A 23888-nucleotide genomic window follows, 5' to 3' on the forward strand; every position below is an offset into this window, starting at 1 on the left:
AAAAACACACATAAACCTTAAAAGTTGAAACCCCCCTTTTCCCAAATTCCATATAAAAGTATAAAAACATAACAAAAATAAGCATGTGGTATTGACACATGCATAAATGTCCGAACTATAAAAATATAACATTAATTAAACCGCACGGTCAATGGCGTATACGGAAAAAAATACCAAAGTCCAAAATTGCGTATTTTTGGTCACTTTGTATAATTTTTTTTTTTTATAAAAGATGATCAAAAAGTCCCATCACAACAAAACCGGTACTGATAAACACTTCAGATCATGGCACAAAAAATGAGCTCTCATACCACCCGTATATAAAAAAATAAAAAAGTTATAGAGGTCAGAAGAGGAAATTTTCATGCATAAAATTATAATTTTTTAACAGAAGTAAAACAAAATCAAACTTACATAAGTTGGGTATCACTTTAATTGTATGGACCTACAGAATAAAGATAAGATATAATTTTTACCGAAAGGTGCGCTACATAGAAACAAAAACCCTCAAAAATTACAAAATGCAGTTATTTTTTTTTTTTTCAATTTCGCCCCACAAATAATTTGTTTCTGCTTTTGCCGTAGATTTTGTGGTAAAATTATTGATGTCATCACAAAGTACAATTAGTGGCACAAAAAACAAGCCCTCATATGAGTTTGTGAGTGGAAAATTTTAAGTTTTTAAGAAGGTAAGGAGGAGAAAACGAAAGTGCAAAAATGAAAAATAAAACTGTGGTCCTTAAGGGGTTAAAGATGACATGAGGAGTTTAAAGTTACATGACTGACTGATGCAACAAATAAGGTTTTAAAGAATGTAATTCGGAATACTTTGGATTATTACTTTTCTAGACTTTTAAAGGGAATCTGTCATCAGTGTCACCTGCACTAACCTGTCGGTACAGAGTAGCAGATGTCAACAATACTTATCTGGTCCTGTTCCATGCTGTGGTTCTTCCGCACTTTTCTTCTGTATCTTCCATTCCAGGTCTGACTTGGAGCATGGGCGGAGCTTAGTAATGTTACCACTGCTGTTTTATGCTGGGTCCTGCTGCTAGCAAAAAGCAGCAGTGACATCACTAAGCTCTGCCCATGGTCCAAGTCTGGCCCGGAACGGAAGATACGGCAGAAGATTGTGGAAGAGCCACAGCACAGAATGGGACCAGTAAGTATTTTTGTCATCAGTGTCACCTGCACTACCTGTCTGTACAGGTTAATGCAAGTTACACTGATGACAGATTTCCTTTAAATAGCAAATGTGAATAGCTACATAGTGATGCCTTACCTACTCTCAATAAAGTGGTATACATTGCTTTAATTATAGTGTCTCTGTACCTGTGACCTAGCTACCATCCTTAAAAGTTAGAGGCTGTGAGAAAACGACAAACATAAAACTACATAAATCTGTTTGGGGTACAGTGTTTTCACTTGCAAAATTATTTTTGTGCTTTGCATTACATTAATGGCATGCTTTATACTGAGGTTAACATATATAAATATTAATGGCTGATATAAATTAAAAACAGTTGCCCACTCTGGCTACCTGGCTTGGTCACACCTCTGCTTTGCTGAATGGAGCTGTGACTAAGCCTAGTAGCTTGTGGCTGGAGCAAAAAGCTCTATGATACATTATTGCAGCCATTCATGTTTTATTGATCCATTTCCCCCAAACACTTTATCTGAGTAAATACTTCACTGCTCAGGCATTACAGTATACATAGTAACATAGTAACATAGTTCAAAAGACCTGATTCCATCAAGCTCAACCTATATCCCTAATGAGTCCCTACTGAGTTGATCCAGAGGAAGGCAAACAATCCTCATACTAGAGGTAATAATTCCTTCCTGACTTCAAATATAGCAGTTAGAATAAATCCCTGGATCAACGTTCTGCCCCTATAAATCTAGTATACATAACCAGCGATGTTGTTATTCTCCAAAAATGCATCCAGCCCGTTTTTTAACTCTTTTACAGAGTTCATCATGACCACCTCCTCAGGCAGAGAATTCCACAGTCTCACTGCTCTTACAGTAAAGAACCCCTGTCTGTGCTGGTGTAGAAACCTTCTTTTTTCTAAACGTAGAGAATGCCCCCTTGTTATAGATACAATCCTGGTTATAAATAGATCATGGGAGAGATCTCTGTACTGTTCCCTGATATATTTATACATAGTTATTAGGTCTCCCCTAAGCCTTCTTTTTTCTAAACTAAATAACCCTAATACTGATAATCTTTCTCGGTACTGTAGTCTTGGGTACGTAGTTTCTTTTATTTCTGACCCTTTTATTAACATAAGGTGTATACTTCTTACAGTGAGAATTTAAGATATTTTTTAAAGTCTCCCATTTAGTGTCAGCATTCTTGCTTTTGAGGACATTATCCCAATTTATATTGTTAAGGGCTTCTCTGAGTTGATCGCACTTTGCCTTCCTAAAGTCCATTGTTTTTGTGGCCCCAAAAGATTCCCTTATTGAAGAACAAGTTATAATGTATTATATTATGATCACTATTTCCTAGGTGTCCTTCTACTTGCACATTAGTTACTCTGTCAGGTCTGTTGGTTAATATTAAGTCTAATAGGGCGCCCCATTCTGCCCTGCACCATTTGGGACAGATAATTGTCTTTAGTTATAGTCAGAAACCTGTTTCCTTTATGAGATTCACAGGTCTCAGTCTCCCAGTTTATATCAGGATAGTTAAAGTCCCCCATTATTATCACCTCATTCTGATATGCTGCCTTTTGTTGCCTCAGTAATTGATCTTCTGCCTCTTCCATCATGTTTGGTGGCTTATAGCAAACCCCTATCACAATTTTTCAAATTTTTATCTCCACATTAATGTTTCCCTCACATCCATGGTAGACATATGGACCTTCATAAGGACTCTGGCTGCCATGAAATCACCTCTTCACCTGTCGATCATGTTGCCAGGCTGCAGATAAGGGTTAGGAGACACACAGGTCCATTACATGCTTTAACTGCCAGGAATAGAGACTTTTCTGCGTCTGTCATATTGACAGACGGGCTTCCACAATCCACGGCTAAGCTTAGTGGTCACTAAAGGGTTGAGAATATTGCACATCTTAATAAGTTTGCAACAGCTTGTTCCAGTGTAAAATGTTTCATGTCAATTCATTGGCCTCAACATATTTAGCCGCTGACTACATTTATTACACTTCCTGCTGGTCTCAGTTGATTTAATTGGACTCAAAAGCATGGTCTGCTGGGATTTTAAGTTCCATTAAATTAGTGTATACCAGTGCAGAGCAGCAAGAATGTAGTCACTGGGGGGAGGGGGGGGGGGGGAGATTTAACAAAATGTGTGCAGAGGAAAACTTGCCCAGTTGCCCATAGCAACCAATCAGATTGCTTTGTTCATTTTACAGAGGCCTTGTTAAAAATGTAAAAAGCGAGCTGATTGGTTGCTATGGGCAACTAGGCAACTTTTCCTCTGGACAGGTTTTGATAAATCTCCCCCAGGTGACTACATTGGGGTCATTGAAATGAGTGGTGCCCACTGCTGTACATCATAGTATACATCGGCATTCCATTCTTAGCCGGATGCCGACTGATACTTGTGACATACATCATAAATGCAGTGTGAGGTGAACGCATAAATCTGCCTGGTACTTTGCTACAATGTTTCATATTACATCTCATTTTTTTGGGCTGACAGCCCATTGCCTAGACAGGATACAATTACACTGTATTTATTTGTCAGCTAAAAGCAGGGCAAGCTACAGTATGTTCAGGTTTTCAGCCTCTGCATGTAAACATCGTTCTCATTCACTGACAGCAAAGATAACATCTAGAAAAAGTTGTACAACTTTTTCATTTATACAGTGATTAAGCTTTAGTCACTCTACATAAAACTGGAAAAATCTTTAATAGAGGGTTTTCTTGATGAGACAACTGTTTGAAATCTTAGGAACCACTTTGTTCTTTCTATAGTGAAACAGTGCTTTTGCACTTCTAATAGTTCAGAATGTGCATACGTCCTATTAGGCAAACCTGTCAGAAGATAGGACATATGCATACATCCTATGGCAGGAAAGGGTTAAGGTGCAAATGTTTGGCTTAAACCAACCCTACTAATGTTTGGTGGAGACAGTATAAGATGAGCCAAAATCTAAAACAGCCTAAGCCACTGTTAAATATCTGTGGTCACCGCTTTGTATATAATGCTGTGTGGACCACCGCGCAAAGCAGTGGCCGACATGCCCCCTGAATGCTTCTCTATGGGCGAGCTGGAGATACAGTGCTTGTGTTATATAATCCCTGTAGGATTTTTTGTGCATGTTCTAGTCAAATAGTCTTAAATTTTTACCTAAAAGCTCCGGTTAAGGTTTTTTTTCAACTCACTCAAATATTTTCTCATGGCGAGAAGTTGTGATTAAAAACAAACAATGCTATACTTTATTATGTCTGTAAACCCAAAGATTTTCTAAACACCCTCACAGGCCTTAGTAATGTTGTCCAAAATACTAATGAGGCCAATGACTGATTGCAAAGGTCATGCAGGTATGTGGGCATGTCATGCAGCGTGGAGGATCAGAATGTATTTGTTTTCTTCTTTATCATAACTCCTAGCTGTTAACAATTTTTTTCAATACACCCCTTTATACTGGTTTCAGCAACATACTCAAAGGGAAAAGACAGAAGGATGATGATTTAAAGCGTTTGTTTTCCTATCTGGGAGAACTGAGATAGCATAGAATGACTGAGGCAGCTAGGATTCAACATATATTGCCCAATGACATTATGGGATGTGGCTTAAAGGCATACATTTAAGACATATAGATCTCTTTGTTCTTGCATGATTTTTTGAAAAAAAGAATATACTTGTTTAGAGGGGTATTCCAGGAAAAAAAAAATGTCTTTAATTATTTTTATTTTTTTTACATCAACTGGCTCCAGAAAGTTTAACAGATTTGTAAATTACTTCTATTAAAAAATCTTGATCCTTCCAATAGTTATCAGCTGCTGAAGTTGAGTTGTTCTTTTCTGTCTGACAACAGTGCTCTCTGCTGATACCTCTTTCTTTCTCAGGAACTGTCTGGAGCATAAGAAGTTTGTCATGGGGATTCACTCCTCCTCTGGACAGCTCCTGAGACAGGTGTTCTCAGAGAGCTGTTAGACAGAAAAGAACCACTCAACTCCAGCAGCTGATAAGTACTGGAAGGATCAAGATTTTTTTAATTAGTAGTGAATACGTCATTTACGAATCTGCTTAACTTTCTGGAGCCAGTTGAATATATATATATATATATATATATATATATATATATATATATATATATATATATAAAGTTTTTGCCTAGAATACCCCTTTAAGAATAGACCATGTTGAGTAAAGGGAAAATACACATTTTCAGGACTCCATTAATGGTATATTGCTGTGACAAGGGCACTATGAAAATCACTGTAAATGAATAAACATTGTTGTTAGTATGTAAATATAACTCTAAGAATGTGAACAATGACAATTCAACCTTTTTCTATTATTAACAATGTCACCTTAAGGTCCTATTGGTTTATTAAATAGTAGCTTTTAAGTGCATTGTAGTCTAAGGTTTATTGTACCAATTATTATTATTTTGTTCTTTTTTTTTTTTCTTTGTATTGATTAACGTCTGCAAGAAGACAATCATCTGAGGACTGCTACTAAAAGAACATCTAAACAAAGCCTTCACTGAAAAATGGGGAATCAATAAGAAGTGTTTTGAAGCTTGATTGGAAATAGTGAACTTGATTTACCACTTAAGGCAAAGTCCCATGGCCAAAATCACATTCACCAGATGTAAGGCATGCTAAGAACATTGAGGAATAATAGTCTGATTTGTAATTCCCATGATGTTACTGATAAGCAATAACTCATAGTATTTAGACTATTTAAGAAGTAAATACTATTCTGCTCATAGTTAAATCTTCCAACCTGACATTTCCATGAAAACTTGGTATAAAAAAAAGCCTTGCGCCCATATTGTATGTACAATAGGAAATAAATTAAAACTTCCTAAATTTATATACAGTGGTCCCTCAAGTTACAATATTAATTTGTTCTGGGACGACCATTGTATGTTGAAACCATTGCATATTGAGACCAGAACTCTATGGAAACCTGGTAATTGGTTCTAAAGGCACCAAAATGTCATCCAAAAAAAGGAAAAAGTGAAAATTAAAGAAAAGTAAGTAGATAACTAATATATAAAGCAAATCCTTACATATAAAAGTAAGAAAGATCTGCTGGGAACTGTAATCACTGTCTATGTCAGTGTTTCCCAAGCAGGGAGCCTCCAGCTGTTGCAAAACTACAACTCCCATCATGCCCGGACAGCCAAAGGCTGTCCGGGCATGATGGGAGTTGTAGTTTTGCAACAGCTGGGGGCACCCTGCTTGGGAAACACTGGTCTATGTAGAGGACAGGATCTTTTTCGGGGTCCTGTACAGTACAGGCAATGTCCTAAAAGAGTAACATGGAGCCGCCACCACCTGGTGTCCAAAGGAGCATGTAACCTTGGTACAGGTAAAATGTAGAGAACGTGTAATACCTCCCTGTACTGTAGGGGGTGCTACCAGACATCATTCAGTGCATACGCTTCAGGAATACAGGGGTTTTACCAGTAAAATGCCCATTCTGATTGGTCAGTTCTTCCAGACATTGACACGTTTCACAGATCTGGACTGTCCGTAGCATTGCATATTGAGTCTGGTTTAAACTCCAGAAAAGACCATTGTTTGTTGAAACTATTGTATGTTGAGGCCATTGTAAGTTGAGGGATCACTGTATATATATATATATATATATATATATATATATATATAGACAAAGAATGAGTCAGCCAGCACTTTAGTTGATACCAAACTATTATATGGACCTGGCCTGCAGGTGGATGCTACTAGGCTAGATATACAGCAACAGAAGAATGCAGCAGCACACAGCCAGCACAATGATATAGGTGAAACATGAAAATGCAGTTAAAACATGGAGAGCTATACAGCTATGGTGTAATAGATGCAAATGTGAAACTATGAAATAGTGAGGCACTTAGCTCGCAAATTTGTCTCCGCCGGCGGTCAAATAGCTTGGACCGTCCCACCGCGATAAGGTAGCCTCCTTGGGACGGACCCTACACTGTGTATATGCCTCTGTGTGAACAGTTCAGTAAGCATGGCAGGATCTGGAACATCCAAGACACCATGTTGGCCTTGCACCCCACCCACCTCTATCAGGTGTGTATATAAGGTGTCTTGGATGTTCCAGATCCTGCCATGCTTACTGAACTGTTCACACAGAGGCATATACACAGTGTAGGGTCCGTCCCAAGGAGGCTACCTTATCGCGGTGGGACGGTCCAAGCTATTTGACCGCCGGCGGAGACAAATTTGCGAGCTAACTGCCTCACTATTTCATAGTTTCACATTTGCATCCATTACACCATAGCTGTATAGCTCTCCATGTTTTAACTGCATTTTCATGTTTCACCTATATCCTTGTGCTAGCAGTGTGCTGCTGCATTCTTCTGTTGCTATATATATATATATATATATATATATATATATATAATATTATTATTTTTTATTTTTTTTTAAGGAATGAACAATGTTGAATAAAAGAATTTAAATAAAATGCTTAGCTGATTGGTAAGTGAAAGTTATATCTCTTGTTCTGATATGGACCCATGCCAGTTAATAAGGTAAATGTACTCTAAAAAAGACTATGTTAATAAAATAAAATTAATTAATTAAAAAAGACTACTTCTGTAGTATTTAAGTCCAAAAATAGGTTCAGTCCTGAAGGGGTTAATAGGAGAACACTGACTTACAAGGACAGGAGGGAAAAGAGTTCACAGATTTCAAAACAATGTACATCCCTGGTGCTGCAGGCTGACTAGAGTTGTTGAAGTGCTTCTTCAGCTAGGCAAGTGGCATAGCAGCCAGCCTGGAGCTATGGCATCCTGTTGCTAAAACAATACCATGGTTCTCCTCTGATGTCAGTCTTTTGAGACATCAAAATGTAACCACTCACATATCCCATTGCTTGGTTATCAGTCATGTGGACGTTTCCTGGTGCTTTTCCTGTTTTATTTTGTATGGATTTTCTGAAGTGTAACTGTCACTATGTACTCAACACACTGTCTGCAACAAATACAATAAAACAAGTTCCCATGATCATGTCATGTATATTTTCCATGCTTTTATGACCTTATATGCACCCTGAGTACATGCACCTTCTTCTGTTCCACTTGTAGCAATCATGACTGGGACCACAATCCTATCACATATTCCCGGTGTCTGAGGTTAGGTTAACAAAATGATTAGTGTTGCTCGCGAATATTCGCAATTCGAATTTTATTCGCAAATATCGCATATTCGCGAATTCGCGAATATTCGCAAATATAGCGCTATATATTCGTAATTACGAATATTCGTTTTTTTTTTTGTTGTGTTTTTTTTTCACAGTACACATCACAGTGATCATCCCTCTCTGCTTCCAGCTTATGTGGTGTAAGAAGGCTCTAATGCTACTGTGTGAGACCGGTGCGCGAATTTTCGCATATACGAAAATTTGCATATGCTAATTTTCGCATATGTTAATTTTCGCATGTATTAATTTTTGTATATGCGAATTTTCGCATATGTTAATTTTTGCTCGCACGAATATTCGCATATGCGAAAATAAAACGAGAATATTACGACTATGCGAATATTCGCGAATATGACGAATATTCGTCCATATAGAAAAAACTATAATGATCCAAAGGATGTAGGTCTCCCAACTCGTATAAATATATCAAAAATGAAAAAAATAGGGAACCTTTAAAATGTTAATATTTATTGTATCCATTAAAATATGAAAAAACTTTTGGAAAAAATCACACCACGTGAAAAAACTAAGAATGTATTGCGACCGCCATCAGAGTTATGCACAAGCTCACTCCACAAACAAACAACAAAAAGACAGGAGATGCTGGAATAACAAAGCCTAAGTACGGTTCCTGATGAATTAAAGGCTGAAGGAAACGCGTTGAACCGAAATCTTACAGAGGAGCTGTGTGAACGAACACAAGGAGAAGACATCAGGTTTTTTTCTCACGTCCTCTATCTATTTGCCACCATGTGTGTGAATATATGAAATGAAATCATCTTAGTATTCTAAAGGGATAGTGCAATAATATATGAAGCTTAAACATGTCTATTAACAAAAATAACTAAACTAGTAACACGTTTGCAAATGTAAAAATACTGGTTTAAATATATCTGGGATTAAGTGAAGTTCATTTAAGAGGAACTGTGCAATATCCAATAAGGCGCTGATACACATGCAGATAGTGGACCTATTGGACTTTGTACAAACACCCATGGGACAAGGAAGCTTTTTGCACAAAAAGTTATATAAAACGCCTTCACCTTGTTCACATTGATGCGATTTTTATGGATGAATAGTCTGGTGCAACATCTATATTAGACATTTCACGTGTCTGTACCAATTTGTTGTGTGTGGATGATTGAGCTTGGTGCTAAATATCTGTAAAAACGCAGACATTCATATATAATAAATATTACGGACAATCACTGAAGCGTGTTCCCATAACATCAAAAGGAGCAGTGCATGCAGTAAATCATCCATTTCAAACATATGGCACTGGATGCAGTAAATCACTAACAGCTTTACGGATTCAAATTGCGGAATTTGCATGAATATTTGTTCTTGGCTCTACAAACCAAGTGTGAATAGTGATCAAAAGACTGTGTAGTTACTAAAAGACTGTGTCGTTACTAGAAGTGTGAACAGTGATCTAAAGTATATGGCACTGGATGCAGTAAATTACTAACAGTTTTATGGATTTAAATTGCGGAATTTGCATGAATATTTTCTCTTGGCTCTACAAACCAAGTGTGAACAGTGATCAAAAGACTGTGGCGTTACTAGAAGTGTGAACAGTGATCTAAAGTATATGGCACTGGATGCAGTAAATTACTAACAGTTTTATGGATTCCAATTGCGAAATTTGCATGATTATTTTCTCTTGGCTCTAAAAACCAAGTGTGAATAGTGATCAAAAGACTGTGTCGTTACTAAAAGACTGTGTCGTTATTAGAAGTGTGAACAGTTATCTAAAGTATATAGCACTGGATGCAGTAAATTACTAACAGTTTTATGGATTTAAATTGCGGAATTTGCATGAATATTTTCTCTTGGCTCTACAAACCAAGTGTGAACAGTGATCAAAAGACTGTGGCGTTACTAGAAGTGTGAACAGTGATCTAAAGTATATGGCACTGGATGCAGTAAATTACTAACAGTTTTATGGATTCCAATTGCGAAATTTGCATGATTATTTTCTCTTGGCTCTAAAAACCAAGTGTGAATAGTGATCAAAAGACTGTGTCGTTACTAGAAGTGTGAACAGTGATCAAAAGACTGTGGCGTTAATATAAGAATATAAGAATACAATGTTGGGGCTCTCATCTGTATGAATTAATGTGGAGAGGTGAGCACCAAGAAAGATACCAACATATGGCGGTGGCAATACATTCTTAGTTTTTTCACGTGGTGTGATTTTTTCCAAAAGTTTTTCATATTTTAATGGATACAATAAATATTAACATTTTAAAGGTTCCCTATTTTTTTCATTTTTGATATATTCGTCCATATATTCGCGAATATTAGCGAATTCGAATATGGCCTATGCCGCTCAACACTAATAATGATGTGTGCCTCTTCGGTACAGATACATGGGGAACTGTCAAAATGACCTGCCGACATATCCGTGCTTGGATAGTTTTTATAACATATTATAGATTTTATAATTATATTATAGTTTTTTTTATTATTCAGCAAAGATTTCAATATAAAATTGATTTATGATTAAACAGATATTCTAGGATTTTTATTTTTTTTATTTTTTTACTAAGCTACAGGGGGGGCAAAGTTAGTGTAGTTCATAATATAGCATCTGTACCTGTGTTTAATGGGTGGTCTAGATATTCTTATGTGATCTTTGCTTTGATATTTATTTTTAATAGCATACACAATGATTGTCATCTTGGGTTTTCCCAGGTTTCAGCGCAGCCCGAGACATTACATCATTAGTCAGGTGTTCAAAAGGGCCTGTCTGAGTTTCAACGGGTGGAGTGACCTCTGGGTGGAAGGAGATCATTCCGGGCTGCAGGGAATTGTCCAAGGTATGCTTCAATGGGTGGAATGACTGATGTGTGGGAGGAAGAAAAGTGACCTCACACTTAAAAACAAAGGATCTTGAGACTTGTAGTTGGAGAGAGGGAACTCCAACAGGAAATATCCATTTCACAAAAAGAAATCAGCAGCAATTATGGTGGAATCCCAACACAGCCATGTAGCCCTGAGACAAGCACACTTCCTAAGCATGCGCATTACTGTCTGACAGGTGAGTACTAAAATCACCTTATGGTGGATAACCCCTTTGAGAACATTTACATTTATCACCTATCCACAGTTTTTGTTCTATTTCAAGAAGGTATCCAGTGTTTTTTTATAATATATATATATATACACACTTAGTTGTACCACCCCTTTAAGGATATATTTATTTAACTTATTATTAACCACACAAAGTATTACATTTTGGTACCTATTCATAAAGTATAAATATCCTAAACTAAATTCATACTACAGTTCACATTTAAAAACTCAACTGACAACTTACTCATCTGTAAAACAATTCAAATGAAAGGGACCTTGCCAGACAAGCTTAATACACTCACAAAGCTTAAAACAAAGAGCCATATCAAACAGCCTGTTCCTTTTAGTGTCAAATTAATGTTCATAATCAGGAGATTATGTTTTTATTATCTTCTCTGAGCTTAGCCTGAGGAACATGAAAAGTAATGGTACTGAATTCTTATTTTTAGGCAATGGACTTTGCTTGACTCTATAGCATAAAAATGCATTGCTCATTTCATTGAATAACCCTCTTTGACAACTTGGGCATTGTGAATAAAAAGAAGCACTGGACCATGATACATCTGCAAGAACAGAATTCCTATAACTAGCTTTCCTGTCCACTTAGAATATGCAACCATATGGAAATGATAACACTTTAAAAGTGTTCTCAATAGAAACAGTATTGAGGACATTATTGCTAATCTACACCATAATATGCTATACATATGCTTCATAGTATGCCTTGTATTAACAAAGTTTCCATATGTTTAAATTGAACTATATTGATTATTATTATGATTATTATTATTTGCTTTCCTACTGGTGTAATCTTCTTTGTTTATATAAATATTCATAATGCTCTGTTGTATGTAGAATGAATTGATTGTAAAAAAAATATATATATATAATCTAACATACAAATACATGTCAAATTATTAGGAAATTGACCAAATTAGTAAGAACATAAATATTTTCATATTAAAGAATTATTGTGGTTTACACATTCTGTATTGAGCTTTGCTACTGTTTTAATTGGCTAGATCAGAGTTTTCCCAGCGTGGTCCTTAAGTACCCCCAATAGGTTGTGTTTCAAGGATTTCTTCAATCTTTCACAGGTGGTATAATCCTGATCAGTGCATCAGGCATTCCCACAGTTATCACCTGTGAAAGACAAAGGAAATCCTCAAAACATGACTTGTTGGGGGTACTTAAAAGGGTACTCTGTCCCTAAACATCCCATCCCCTATCCCATTCTGCACCCCGTAATCTGATGCACGGAGTGAACTCTGCTTCTTGCAGGATGATGGGTGACCACCGCCATCACACCACCTCCATTCATGTCTATGGGAAGGGCGTGATGGCTGTGTACTAGTCAGCATTCCCCTCCCATATACATAAATGGGCCTAGTAATGAGCAGGCAAAATCTACCTATCCCAAAAATACCACAAATTCTAGAACACACAAATCCGAACAGAGTCGGACCATTGTTAATTCTGCATACATTCATAACTCTAAAACTTCGATTTGTCCTGCACCATCTGCTACCTCCACTCATGTCTTTACCTTCCAATCATAAACCCACCCCCCAATCCAACACGCAGTTGTTTCCTTCCATTTCCAGTATCCCATCACTCTCCACTCCATCTGTTGTTTCTGCCAAACGGTCAGTGTCCAATCCAGCCACACGTGCACCAATATACAACTTTGAGTCACATACTCAACCGATGTGTACTATTGCACACCCAGTACCCCTGAATTTGGATTTTCATACACGATCACCGAACACTTCACTCCAGACCACACTTTACGATTCCTTTTCTGTTGATACTTCTATTGATCACTACTCCACTATATCTCCCAACCCACACTTGCACTCACTGCACCACTACAGACACCAATTATACAACCCACATCACATTGCATCACCCATTATTTTCCTACGTTGTCCATCCCCCCAATTCCACAAAAAAGAAAAGCAAGCCCCGTGGATGCAGAGGAGGGGCTGCAGCCAGAAAACATAAGCGGCTGCAGCACCCAGCCCATTCCCTCCCTGTCCCAGAAGAAAAACAGATTATAAAACTATTTAATTTATCATCCTATTCATTATCTGAAAATGAAATACATTTGTTGAGTAAAGGTCTGTCTTTCTGCCCCTCATCTAGACCCAATGATTTTTAACTCTTTCTAGATCTGAACCAATACATCCGAAAACTAACTCTAACCCGTCATTTCAGCATCATGAGAAATACTTTTCAGGCTGATCCTAGTCCTCCAATCGTAGAAAATATTGACTCTAGGGTCAAACATGTCCCTGTCAAAACTAAGTCCTCTTTCTACCCCATTCATCATAGGGGAAATTATCTAGATACATTTTATGCTCTAGTTCAAAAAGAATTTAATTCACTTTGCAAAAAGAAATCATATTTTACATTTAAAAATAATTTGACAAAAGATGAATGTTTGGCCATAAAATCACTACAAAATAACAAAAATATCATCATCCGTCCTGCCGATAAGGGAGGCGGAATAGCCATTCTTGACACAGAGATGTATGTTTGTGAGGCTACTAGGATCCTCTCTGATTCAGAATATTATGAAATTTAAAAAAATAACCCATCAATTGAATATTTCAATTTATATATGAATTTGATCGCTGAAGCTGCAGACAGGTCCTTGTTCGATAAGAGGGAGCACACATTCCTCAGCATTAAATACCACTCTCTCCCCATTTTTTATTATTTACCCAAATTACATAAGGATTTAAGTAATCCGCCAGGTCGTCCTATAATTTCAGGCATTCACTCCATTACTGCACATTTATCCCATTATGTTGACCTTTTTCTTTAGCCTCTTGTTTTACAGTTACGCTCTTATTTAAGAGACTCTACACAGTTAATTTGTGATATTCAACAGATTTCTCTCCCATCTAACTTTTATTTTTTAACTTTGGATGTGTACTCCCTCTACTCAAACATTGATACACAATTGGGTCTAGAGAGTGTGGAGCATTATTTGAGTTGTGCTCCAGATTTAGGAGAAGACCAGTCCTCCTTTTAATTAAAATCAATTACATTTATTTTGGAACACAATTTATTTACCTTTAACAATATCATTTACAGGCAGACCAAAGGCTGTACTATGGGGACTCGTTTCGCCCCAAGTTATGCAAATTTGTTCATGGGGCGATTCGAGTCCCAGTACATAGCACAGCCTACACAATTCTTAAGACACATATTATTATTATTTAAAAGATTTATAGATGACTTGTTCTTTTTATGGACCGGGACTAGGAGTGATGCCTCAAATTTACACTTAATTTTAAATACTCTACAATAGAATTTTTAGATTTAGAAATCATGAAAATGGAGGATAACCAGAATTGCCACCAGAACTTTTTTTTAAACAAGTAGATTGGTTAAAAAATTTCCCTTATGGGCAGTATGTTCGCATTAGAAAGAATTGTACGAGTGATACTGATTTTAAGACACAATCTTTATTACTAAAAAAACTTTTTGCGATAAGGGATATCCAAAAAAATTAATACATGCGGCTTACAACAAAGTAAAAACAAAAAAAAATCAGATTTTTTTAGCACCAAAAAAATCATAAAATTAAGTGAAGAAAATAGATTCAAATATAATTTTATCACAAATTACAATAATAGTGCTCCTGAAATAAAAAAAATTCTCAAAAAACATTGGTCGATTATTCAGGCAGATCCCATATTAAAACAATCTATACCAGAAATCCCTAGTGTCACGTTTAGACGGGCAAAAAATTAAAAAAATATATTAGCTCCCAGCAGATTTAATAATTATAGTCTTCCTAAAAAAAGTGATGAGCGAGTCGAAAAGGGTTGCGTCCCGTGTAACAAAAGCAAGTGTCTTTGCTGTGGTATGATGCGAAGAACCAAGGTTGAGTCCTTTTTTTCATGGATTACAAAGAAAGAATTTTTTTATCAAAAGTTTAGTCCATTGTGGCTCACAATTTGCCATTTACCTATTGACATGTGAATGCAATTTGCATTGCGTGGGCCGCACTGTGCAAACTGTGTGGTCCCGCATGTGCAAACATAGGTCTAACATAAAAAATAATTTTTTGTTACATAGCGTCTCAAGACATTTTTCCATTAAACAGAAAAGGGATTATAGTACATTTAGCCAGCCAAATTATAGTACATTAAAACTTATCATACTAGAACAAATTCCGGAGGATTGTCCCGATCGGTTAAAGCATCTAATCAATCGGGAGTCCTTTTGGATTCACAAATTGTCTACTTTGACCCCTCAAGGGTTAAATGAGACCATTGAGAATGTTCGGTAAGAACCCAACCCGGGTTCCTCATTCACACTCAGCGCCTTTTTCAGGTGTCTTTTCACACTTTCATTTTTTATATTCATACTAGCTCATTTTTTACTATCATTATTTTTATTTATTTTCATATCTATATATTTATGTTTCTCAATATTTATTTAAACATTTTTTTTTATAATTTTTTCATTTACCTTGATATTTTTTTCATTCAGATATGCTTTATTAATAATGGTTCTTCTATACCAAAATTTAAGTTTTCTATATATATTTTTTAATGATCTGTTATTGATGGTTAATATAAACTTGTATTTGTATGCAAAAAATGAATTATTTTATATGTGAGTTAGAGCGCATGCCCGTGTCACCAATGGAAATTTAAATATCAGATTTAATTTAACAAAATACATTGGGAAAAAAAGGAGTGAAACAAGAAAATAAATTATGATGTGCCGCATTTGTGTGGGGCATATCATAGAGAACATAACGGACCGCTTAAAATAGAATTTTGTGGGTTATCATATGTGGAAATGGTATACACATTTTTTGACTTGAGATGATAGTTGAAAAAATAAAAAGTCAAAAATGAAAAATATTTAAAACAAAATTTGATAGATAAAATTTAAATTTATAGAAAAAATTCATATGTTATATTGGACATGCACACTGCTCTGAAGTATGTGTGTATTGTAATATATTGTGTATATTTTATATGTTTTATATTTTTGTAAAATACAATGAAAGTTGTTAAAGAGTTAATTGTATGTTGCATAAAAGCTCCCCACCCTTACAGGGATTACCATGTCTGATGAAGCCCCGCAAGCGCTGCGAAATGCGTTGCATTATCCAAATAAAGCTAACTTTTACCTACCTGACGTGTCCGTCTCTGGTCAGCGCCGTGGACACCTGCCATTCCTTGGAAGTCTATCCCCAGTTGATATAGATAAATGGAGCAGGCATGGTGTGACATCACGAACACAGAACCCCCAATCTTCCTTGTTCAGTACCTCCATGCATTCGATCAGTACATCCGTGCATTGGAAATCCTGGGGGGGGGGGGGGGGTCCAGTGGCCGGACCCCAACAATCAGACATCTTAGTCCCTGTATTTGGTATAGAGAATAAGATGTTATTATTATAATGTTAGTACCCCTTTAACACCTTCCCACAAAGGGACATATATTTACATCCACTGCGTGCTCACGCTGTATGAAGTGCACTCAGCAAATGAGCGCGCATCATACCCGGTGAGTCCCAGTTGCTCTTAGCAACCGGGACCCACGGCTAATTCCAGACATTGTAACAAATATAAAAAAGGGGGGGAGCTCAACGCAAATATAGTAGTAAGAAAGCACTTAGTGCCTCTTACCGGCTCCTGGTGGAGGACGATTACCGGCATACGGTAGTGTGTGCAGATGTATTTGTGGTACGTTCCCTTTGACCCAACAGCACGGGAAGATTTAAGAGAGACGCACGGAGTCCAGTGGTGGTGATGTCCTGGATTCCTCTCAGTCCCGGTAGCACGGGAGCAGATGAGAGAGGGGTCCAGTGTTGAAGATGAGTTTTACAGCGTGTGGCAGCGCTGTGAAGTGCCTCTCTTCCCCGACGGCAGATGTAGAGCTGAGGATAGCCTAATAGGTGTCCCGATCAAAGTGCCGATTATAGCAGTCTAAACCAGACGCGTTTCAGGGAGCTGGGTCCCCTTTTTCAATGGTAGCAATGCAAAAGACTGAAAGCCGGCAATCGTCCTCCGCCAGGAGCCGGTAAGAGGCACTAAGTGCCTGATCTTCTAACTTTGTTCTTCCTTTGTGTCCAAGATAGAGGATTATTGTTCTTCTTGCATCAGCACTAATACATGCACAAACTGCTACAGTGGGCATTTATTTAGGAGCCTCCAGCACTCCCAAAACTGCTATTTGACTTTGTCAACCCACTAGCCCGAATATACTTTATTGTCAAGACTTTTTAACAATCTATTTTCCGCAACAGTGCAAATTTTATGCATATTTTATGTACAATATAGGTCTTAATATTCTTTTAATATATTTTGTTCAGTCTGTGGCAAGGGCCCTGCCCAGACTATAGAACATCATCGAGACTATCATTCAATAAATATAATTTATTTATTTATGTTTTAGACACTTCTCATTTCCTCTATTTTTTTTTCCTATTTCCCCTATTAGGACTGCATCTTTTTCTGTTTTACTAAATAATTCCAGACATTGCTGATCAAGCTGATGTCCGGCATTAACCCTTTAGATGGGGCGATGAAAGTTGATTGCAGCATCTAAAAGTGGTTAATCCCATTCTCTCAGTGGGTTGATCGCGACTTCCACTGCGAAACTGCGGCATCCCAATCAGCTGAGAGGACAGTGGGAGGTCTCTTACATTCCTCCCTGCCGTCCAATTGGTGCTATAACCTTGCAGTCTGCTATGCCAGGCTGAAACAATGGAGCACCGATAGAGAAGCATTGATCAGTGAATTAATATAAAGATTGCATGTTATAATCTCCTATTGGGACTGAAAAAAGTGTAAAAAAAGTTCTAAATATGCATTGACCCCTAATAAAAATTGAAATCATCCCCCTTTTCAAAAAAAAAAAATAATAAAAAAAAAACTTAAATGTGTGGTATTGCTGCGTGCATAAATGTCAGAACGATTAAAAAAAAATGTAAATTAAACCACATGGTCAAAGGCGCAAGCGTAAATAAGTCTAGAAATGCATATTTTTGGTAACTTCATGAATAAAACACACTCAACAAGGGCCATTAAAATAAAGATGGTCCCGATTAAAATACAGATCACGGCACAAAAAATGAGCCCTAATAGTTATAGGGGTCAGAAGTGGACAATTTTAAGCATACTAATTTTCAAAACAAAAAGTTAGAATTTTTTAAAAGTGGTATAATAAAACAAAACCTATATAAATTGGGTATCATTTTAGTTGTATGGACCTACAGAATAAAGACAATTGGCCTCATTTACTAAGAGTTTTGGGTTTTTACTAGTGGGAAAAGTTGTTTTTAGACATGTAGGATTCCTCTCTATTTGCTATTGGGAAAAGTCGGGAACATTTTCAGACCAGCTTTTTCTAGGTCGGTATTTCCAGCCATTTACCCACAGGATTTTCTGTGAATTCCAGACCACGCCCCTTTTCAGGTTTGTCGGATTTTTCAGCCACACACAGTCGCACACTGGCGCAGACATGTCTCAGACATGTCTCAGACAAAATAACCAGACGAAAACTGGTCGGTTTCAGCTTAGTAAATGAGGCCAAATGTGTCATTTTTACCAAAAGGTGCACTGAGTAGGAAAGGATGTCCCTAAAATTTGCAAAATTGTGTTGTTGCTTCAAATTTTATCCTACAAATATTTTTTTTTGTTTGTTTCACTGTACATTTGGAGGAAAAATGAGTGGTCATTAAAGTTACACAAAAAACAAGCCCTCATACTGGTCTTTAGATGGAAAAATAAGAGTTATGTCTATAAGAAGGCGAGGAGGAAAGAGCTAGATTGTACATAAATGTTCTCAGAAGGTGTGGATACAACTTGTGAAGGTCCAGCTAGTTGAGATTCCTTTGAGTAATGCTCCCCAGGGAAAGGAAACAAAATAACTCTTATGAAAAATGAATAACTCTGTATGTTTAACCCGTCCAGGACGGAGGGTGTACTGGTTCTTGTACTTAAGGACCGAGGGCATACCTGTATGCTCTGGTCCCGTTACCGGGGTTTAAGCCATTCTCACAAGCAGAGAACGCTTTAAACCCTGTGGGTCCTGGTTGCTGTGAGCAGCAAGGACCCATGGTTAACGCTGAGCACCTCCGATCAGACCGATGCCTGGCATTAACACTTTAGATGCCACGATCAAAGTTGATTGCGACATCTAAAGTGCAGGGTTAATGGTGCCGGTTTGCTCAGTGGAGCTGATCGGGACACCACTGGCAAAATTGCAGGCCCCGATCAGCTGAGTGGATGGCGGAAGGGCCCTTACCTGCCTCCTTGCCGTCCGATCAGCTATGGAATAGCAATGAACAGTGTTCAAAACTGTGCATTTTTGATCACTTCATATACCATACAAAACTAATAAAAAAGATTCAAAAAGTCCCTTCAAAATAAAAATGGTACCAATAAAAACAACAGATCACAGAACAAAAATGAGCCCCCATATAGCCCCGTAGGCAGAAAAATTAAAAAGTCATAGGGGTCAGAAAATTACAATTTTAAACATACCATATTTATTGGCGTATAACACATACCTTTAAAACCTAAATTTAGGGCAAAAAGCCTGCATGCCTGTTATACCCCGATAAATGTTCTGCTCACTGATTTAAAGTGGCCACAGTGGCGGCTGCTTGTTAAAGATCAGCAGCCTTGCTTCAGCCACTTTAAAACAGTAACCAGCGGCAGCTCCTGCTGGCTCGGACACTTCTCCTTCTGATGTTAATATTTTTCATATTTCCTTACCAGGCAGCACTCCAGCAGGCTCAGACAATGCGGCGGATCTTGTGGGCTGTGTGGATACTAAAGTATGACGAGTGATGTCTCTTGCCGGCTCCTAGGCAATATGTCAGGGACGTCACTCCTCATTTCCTGCAGTTGCTACTGGTGACTGTTCTAAAGTGGCCGGAGGCTGCTAAATTTAAACAAGTAGCTGGTGCTGCGGCCACACTGACCAGCAGCGGCTGCTGAGAATGAGGAGTGACGTCCCTGAGGCCATGCAGAGGAGCCGGCAGGAGATGTCACTCATCATACCTTACTATCCACACAACCCACAAGACCCACTACATTACCTGAGCCTGCTGGAGCGTGGCCAGGTAAGGAAATATGAAAAATAGAAAAAGCAGGGGGAGGGGGAACAATGAGCAGGGGTGTAATATGAACAAGTGGGGAAATAATGAGTAGGGGGGAAAGATGAGCAGGGGAGGATGATGAGGCAGAGGGGGGTAATGATGGGCAGGGGGATTATGAGCAAGGGGGGAAAGAATGAGCAGGGGGGAATTATGAGTCAGAGGGGGGGGGGGTAATGATGAGCAGGGGGGATTATGAGAAAGGGGGCAAATAATGAGATGGGGGGAATATGAGATGGGGGAATGAAGAATCAGAGGGGGGTAATGATGAGCAGGTGGGGAATGATGCACTGGGGAGGAAGGATGAGGGGGGGAATGATGAGCAGGGGGAATCACGGGGGAGAGGAGGCACACAGGGGATCAGAGGGGGTGGGGTAAATGTGGCACATGGGCTGATAAAAGGGGAGGAATTATGTGGCACGGGGAAGGGGGGGGAACTAAGAAGCAGGGGGAATAAAAGTTGGGGGATGATGAGGCATATAGTTCAGAGCTTCCAAGTCATGTTATGCGCCAGTGCGTGTTATATGCCGATAACTACGGTACTAATTTTGGTGCATGTATAATTTTTTTAAAGTAGTAAAATAAAATAAAGCCTACATAAGTTCGGCACCCTTGTGACCATATGGACCTACAGAATAAAGATAGTGTGTAATTTTTACCAAAAAGTGCACTGCGTAGAAACAGCTGCCCCACCTGACCCACCAAACCTTTTTCTTCCCACTCCTCTTCGTCACTGGTGACTGCCCCTTTGAGTCTGGCTTTTTTTCCCCCTCAGTTTCTGTCAGTCTTCAATAACGCTTGAATGTCTAGTAACTTACTGGATTCCTTTATCACTTTACAAGGAGACATACAATACACATGTAACATGTAACAATACCAACATGTACAAATACTTAATGTACAACACACAGGGCCCAACACACATTCTCACCAAAAAGATGTAAAATAATAAAAAATATACGTCAAAATGTATGTCTGTACATCAGTGTTAATTTCATTACCTTATTATTTTCATTATACTTTTAGCCAACGACAACTTTGACTTATCTATACCCATTCAGATGACTACAATATTACTAAATCAAATCATAATTTTCTCTCAAGAATCACACTGCTGTATATGAATGCCATATATAACACTGCTGAATATGAATACTTTTGTCCATCAACCATCAGTATATTCCAAACTTTCAACTGCCTTAATATCTATAGTCCATTCTTCACTCACCACATGTGTTCCAATCAAAGCCATGAGTCTCCATTTTGTTTCTCTGATATCTATCAAAACATTGATAGATAATTTGGTTCCCTTTTTCTATTTTGTGTTCTAACCACCTCTCCTTATGCACAAACTTTGCAGTATTAAACCATGCTTCTGCTGACTTTAGTAACTTCCCGTCCATTAAAACTCCTTTCTTGTCTTTTAGTGCGTCCTCCATTCCTCAAGCTGTAATCGGCCCTATACGGTGTGTGGAATGCCACAGACCTTTAACAATGTACCTATTTTCATCACATTCCCCTCCCCCTCTCTCTCAGCCACCAAGTCAAATGCTCAGAACCCTTCCTCAGGCTTCACATTCTTTTGTCCCATGTTGTATCTATTTCTCTCTGCTTTTTCTACAGCTTGAGATCCAAATCCTTCACTCTATTCTTCTCCTCAACTTTACTGTCTACCGGTTGCAGTGGCAGGGATCCCAGTCTGTGGGATGTTCTTGTCTACGTGTTTCACACTCTATCCCCCTCAAGGTCTGGCCCCCCTTCCTCTTTCAACACAGTGAGGTCTGTGTAAACTGCAGCTCTGTAACCTTTGACTTCTCATTGTATCATGCAACTTACATCTGGCCCACAGGCCCCCCATTTGCTATTCAAGGTGGTACCTATTTGTGGGACCTCCAGCTGTTGCTCAAACTGCTCTGGTATCTGCAAATTAACTACTAATCCCTCTCAACCCCTCCTTTTCTTAGGAGATATCTCTAAAATATTAGGGTTCAAATAAAAAACACATTTAAATGGAGTTCAGCCTTTTTAAGTAGGTCTAGTACTAGAAAGGAAAGATCTTCTCCCTTTCTTCTTCGTAAGGGTTTATTGTAAGAGTAGAGGTAGTTAGGGTACCTAACTCTAAAAAAAATTGAGATAACTGAAGACATCAACGCCACCCTGCAGAGGCTTCTATAACAGAACTTATTTTATTTTGGTTTTATTTCACATATCATTTGGAAATTTGGTTTGTGTTTATTTCTAAAACACACAGCAAACTTCTTGAAGCAAATCCCTTAATCCCACTGCTCAGAGATCCTTAAATCTACTTCAAACCAAACTATTCACATTTATTCTGGTGACAGAACAATATATAAGATTGCAGTCTACTGTTACTGACATCTTTTAAGATATAGTACAACGGAATGTAGTTTTTCTTGGAAGGAATTATCTCCCTTAAAGGGGCACTCCACTGAAAAAAAAAATTATTTTAATCACCTGGTACCAGAAAGTTAAACATATTTGTCATTTACTTCTATTTAAAAATCTTAATCCTTCCAGTATTTATGAACTGCTGCAAGTTCTTTTCTTTTTTAATTTCCTTTCATACTACAGAGCTCTCTGCTGACATCTGTGTCCATTTTAGGAACTGTCCAGAGCAGGATAGGTTTTCAATGGAGATTTTCTCCTACTCTGGACAGTTCTGAAAATGGACAGAGGTGTCAGCAGAGAGCACTGTGGTCAGACAGGTAGGAAATTCAAAAAGAAAAGAACTTCCTGTGGAGCATACAGCAGCTGATAAGTACTGGAAGGGTTAAGATTTTTAAATAGAAGTAAATTACAAATCTGTTTAACTTTCTAGACCCAGTTGATAAAAAAAAAAATAGTGGAGTACCCCTTTAACCTGTACAGGGCGTACCTGTATGCCCGTGGGAATTTCGGTCCCCGCCGCACGCTGAGCGGGGACCGGACTGGGGTGACTGCTGATATCGATCAGCAGGCACCCCACGCAAATGCCCAGGGGGGTTATCAGACCCCCCTTGTCGGCAATCGGCGCAATTCTTAAGTGAATTCACACTTGCGATTTGCGCTGATTCTGGGTCATACGGGTCTATGGTGACCTGGTAACTTGGAATATAAGGGGGATTGCGGTTGTCTAAGACACCTATGATCCTCCTAAGGGATCGGAGTGAAGTGGCAGGGGTGCCACCCCTCCTATCCCTGCTATTGATGGTCTAGATGCGACCACCAATAGCAGTTCGGGGGCGGGGGGGTTAACTTTTGTTTTCCCCGTTCTGCCCACACACAATAGGCAGGGCAGAACGGG

The sequence above is a fragment of the Hyla sarda genome, chromosome 9, assembly GCF_029499605.1.
Source record: "Hyla sarda isolate aHylSar1 chromosome 9, aHylSar1.hap1, whole genome shotgun sequence".
Classification (NCBI taxonomy): Eukaryota; Metazoa; Chordata; class Amphibia; order Anura; family Hylidae; genus Hyla; species Hyla sarda.